The following is a 5,163-nucleotide window of genomic DNA, read 5'->3' on the forward strand; positions in this document are numbered from 1 at the left end:
TATGTTTTGTTAAAAGTTGTTTCATTGCCTCTGCCGCTCCGGATCTTATAAATGGTGGGTTAGTTCTACTCTTGAGTAAGACCGGTTGAAATTATTGGATAGGCCTAACTTAAATCCCTTATTTTTTTTTGTGGGTCCATGCTGAACAGAACACAATTGTACAAAAATCCTGTGCCTCTTGCATACTGGGATTAAACAAGCTGCGGCTTTTTAAACCAGGGAGGAGGTTGCTGTTTTTGCTTGTGACTATATTAAGTATTTTTGTGTTTCTATATTGCAAAGCATCCTCTGATTTTCGGGTGAAAGGTGGTTTAAAAAAATAAATAATTTTTGGTGAAGAAGACCTCAGTTGCTGCTGACAAGAAGCCTATTTAAAATGCTTTGAAAGCACCCCCTTACCCCCCAAAAAAAGACTCCTGGGAGCTGTAGTTTACCCCTCACGGAGCTATGATTCCCAACTCCCTTAAGAAACTACACTTCCCAGAATTCCTGGGGTGAGCGGCGTGTGCTTAGTTCTGTGTTACTTATTATTTGGTGCAAGTTGCTTGGAGTTAGTTTCATAAAAAAGAGGACTAGTAAGTTTACTAAATAATAATTTAGTAATAACCCTCTCTCGCCCTGACCTCGCCACTGTGATCCACGCAACGGTCACCTCCAGACTGGATTACTGTAACTCGCTCTACGTGGGGCTGCCCTTGAAGCTGACCCAGAAACTCCAGCGGGTGCAGAATGCTGCAGTGAGACTCCTTACGAGGTCTTCGCTGTGAGATCACATTCACCCGGTGCTATACCAGCTGCACTGGCTCCCGGTGGAGTACAGGATCAGGTTTAAGGTGCTGGTTTTAACCTTTAAAGCCCTATATGGCCTAGGACCCTCGGACCTACGGGACCGCCTCTCCTGGTATGTCCCACAGAGGACCTTATGGTCTTCAAATAAAAACATCTTGGAGGTCCCGGGCCACAGAGAGGTTAGGCTAGCCTCAACCAGAGACAGGGCCTTTTCGGCTGTGGCCCCGATCTGGTGGAACGCTCTGTCCCAAGAGACTAGTGCCCTGCGGGACTTGACATCTTTCCGCAGGGCCTGCAAGACAGAGCTGTTCCACCAGGACTTTGGCCAGGTCACAGCCTGACTCTCTCCTTTGGCAATCTTCACAGAACTCTAGCCCAATGGTTGCCATCAATTTGATTTGAATTAATTTTATTATGAACTGATTTTAGAATGTTGTATTATCTTATTGTTAGCCGCCCTGAGCCCGGCTTCAGCTGGGGAGGGCGGGATATACATAATTTTATTATTATTTATTATTATTATTAAATGATGCCTATGTAGCTTTAACCTGGGGAAGCTCTGGCCATTTGGCTGTTGACTCAACTCCCATTGGCTGGCATGCAGGCTGGTATTGCCCGTTCTGACTGGCAGCGACTCTCCCCGTTAAACTGCAGGCTGATCTTCTGTAACGCGAGAGTCCAACCAGTTTTGGCAATACTGTAGGGGCTGCTGTACGTCTTAATTATCCTGGACATTACTGGGATTTTTAAGGCGGAATTGACGTCTGGGAGGATTTCTGAAAGGCGGTGCTTTGTCCTGGATTTGAGGCAAGTCGAAAAATCAACAATTTTGAGGTCTCCACCCCAACACACAAAAAAAAGATTGGGGATTGGAGTCCATCAGCTTTTGGAGGGTCATGGGTTCCTTGCCATGGACTGGCTGGCCCGACATCTGGCTCAGGAATCAGCCTGGGAACCCTAGAGAGCTGCTGGCATTCGGCGTCAGCAATACTGAGCTAGATGACGGAGCATAAACCAGCTCAATTTAGGTGCGTCATTTGCTCAGTCCTAAAAATGCTTGCCGACAAAGCAGTCCGTATAGTTAAGGCTATGGTTTTCCCAGTAGTGATGTATGGAAGTGAGAGCTGGACCTTAAAGAAGGCTGATCGCCGAAGAATGGATGCTTTTGAATTCTGGTGCTGGAGGAGACTCTGGAGAGTCCCATGGACTGCAAGAAGATCCAACCTCTCCATTCTGAAGGAAATCAGCCCTGAGTGCTCGCTGGAAGGACAGATCCTGAAGCTGAGGCTCCAGTACTTTGGCCACCTCATGAGAAGAGAAGACTCCCTGGAAAAGACCCTGATGCTGGGAAAGATGGGGAGGGCACAAGGAGAAGGGGGCGACAGAGGATGAGATGGTTGGGACAGTGTTCTCGAAGCGACCAGCATGAGCTTGACCAAACTGCGGGAGGCAGTGGAAGACAGGAGTGCCTGGCGTGCTCTGGTCCAGGGGGTCATGAAGAGGCGGACATGACTAAACGAAAACAACAATAATTTATTTATTTATACCCCAGCAACTCTGGGCAGCTTCCAACGGAATATTAAAATACAATAGTCGTATTAAACATTAAAAGCTTCCCTAAACAGGGCTGCCTTCAGATGTCTTCTAAAAGTCTGGTAGGTGCACTGGCCGCTTCCACATCTGGCTCAGGAATCAGCCTGGGAACCCTAGTGCTGGCGTTCGGCGCCAGCTATACTGAGCTAGATGACGGAGCATAAACCAGCTAGCTTCCCGGGATCCTCAATTTAGGTGCGTCATTTGATCAGTCCTAAAAATGCTTTGCTCCCCCCTTCAAACCACTAGGCGGCGCTACCCAACCATCTGAGCATTCTGGCCGGAAATGCCAGAGGTAAAGAACTCTCCCTGGGATTACGACACAATGCGCGATGTGCACAGGCAGATAGCTTGACAACGGCCAGAGAGACACAACACAGACCAGGTTTCTTTTTTTTTTTTTAAGTAATTTTTATTACGTTTTCAATTTTTTGTAATCACAATATCCATACGTAAGTCACTAAGCTCATACATAGCTCTAAGTGAGAATCGACCTCCCGCCCCTCTTCCTGACTTCCGTACATATTTACTTTATTCTTAGCATTTCTATAACCACTTTTTTACCTTCTCTCTTTTTTTTATATTAATTTTTATTAAGTACAAAATAGAAAAAATATACAAAGAAATAAAGAAAATACATGTAACCAAGGGAAGATTAGAAAACATTTCTTCGCTCTTATTTTTATATTTCACCATATTAAATGTAAATCAGATCCTTACACAGTGGTACCTCGGGTTACAGACTTCAGGTTACAGACTCCGCTAACCCAGAAATAGTACCTCGGGTTAAGAACTTTGCTTCAGGATGAGAACAGAAATCGTGCTCCGGCAGCGGGAGGCCCCATTAGCTGAAGTGCTTCAGGTTAAGAACAGTTTCAGGTTAAGTACGGACCTCCGGAACGAATTAAGTACTTAACCCGAGGTACCACTGTATTGTCATTACAAAACATTTCAACTCAAAGCTACAAACATTTTCAGATGTTTACAATATTCTTTCATATATATATATATATATATATATATATATATATATATATATAAAATATAAATTTGCTCCAGTCCTTTGGAAAGAGTTCGTCGCGCACAGACCAGGTTTCAAACTGGCAATCAGTTTGGATGTTTTGGGGAAGGAGAACTCCCCAAATCTCTGCTCGGCAATTATTTCTTACTGCGTTTCCTAGAACTGTAGAGTGGGGAGAGATCCCGAGGGTCATTTAGTCCAACCCCCTGCAATGCAAGAATCTCTTGTCCAGTGTGGGTCTCGAACTCTGCTTCTGATCTCGAACCGATTCTAGAATTCTTCGTTTGAGGATGACAGCCTCCCTTCGAGGCCTCGGCATGTTCCCCACTCGCGAGGATCCAACGATGCCATAATAACCATTTACACCACCCTCTTTTTACTGGGGTCTAGCCATAGAAGGATCCGATGGCCACATTCATACATTTAAAGCACTTTAAACCATCATGGCTTCCCCTCCTCAAACAATTCTGGGAACTGTAGTTTGTTAAGGGTGGTTCTGAGATCTGTTAGGTGACTCCCCGTTCACTCACAGACCTACAATTCCCAGAGTTCCCTGGGAAGAGGGGTTGCTTCTTAGCCCGCTGGATATTTTAGCTCTGTGAGGGGAGTGGGAGCAACGCCTAGCACACCTGGCAAGCTACAGTTCCCAGAACACTTCGGGAGGGAAGCCATGACGTTTAAAGCGGTATCGTAGTGCTTTAAATGTCGGGTGGGAACGTCGCCTTGGAGATGAGCCAATAACACAAAAATCTCCCAGCACCCAGTGCGGTCAATGCTCAGGAATAATGGTGGGAACTGTAGTTTCGTAACGCCAGCAAGGTGACGTTTCCCTATCTGCCTGCTTCAAACTCTGGTTTTAGATCTGATTCTGAGACCCAGTTTGGCTTACAGGTGCAGATCCATGGCAAGCACATTTAAGGCGCACAACTCCACTGGAGATTTTTATGCAGAGTTTGGACGGACATCTGTCAGGGGTTCTTTAGCTGTGTTCCCGGCATTGCTGGGAGTTGGACTAGATGACCCCCTTCCAATGCTAGAATTCTACATCTCTGTGCCTTCGCCCAAAGATTCCCGGGAACTGTAGTTTCCCGCCGCACAGAGCTGCAATTCCCAGCCCTCTTAAACTATGGCTCCCAGGATTCTTTGAAGGCAGTAAAGGGACCCCTGACCATTAGGTCCAGTCGTCCAGTCATTACTTATCTCTTTGAAAAATCTGACGGGAGGATGTTCCACAGGGCAGGTGTGAGATCTTGGAAAAGATGTTAAGAGGCCCCTGTTCCCCTCCCAGAGCTACAATTCACAGAGTTCCCTGCAGAGAGCAATTCTGATTGTTAAACCACTCTGAGAATTATACCTCTCAACATCTCTCAGCACTCTTAACAAAGTACAGTTCCCAAAATTCTTTAGGGGAAACCATGACTGCCTAAAGCGGTATCACAGCACTTTAGGTAAAGGTTAAGGGACCATTAGGTCCAGTCGTGGCCAACTCTGGGGTTGCGGCGCTCATCTCGCTTTATTGGCCGAGGGAGCCGGTGTACAGTTTCTGGGTCATGTGGCCAGCATGACTAAGCCACTTCTGGCGAACCAGAGCAGCGCACGGAAATGCCGTTTACCTTCCCGCCGGAGCAGTACCTATTTATCTACTTGCACTTTGACGTGCTTTTGAACTGCTAGGTTGGCAGGAGCAGGGACCGAGCAACGGGAGCTCACCCCGTCGCGGGGATTCGAACCGCCGACCTTCGATCGGCAAGCCCTAGGCT

The sequence above is a fragment of the Podarcis muralis genome, chromosome 16 (genome assembly GCF_964188315.1).
Source record: "Podarcis muralis chromosome 16, rPodMur119.hap1.1, whole genome shotgun sequence".
Classification (NCBI taxonomy): Eukaryota; Metazoa; Chordata; class Lepidosauria; order Squamata; family Lacertidae; genus Podarcis; species Podarcis muralis.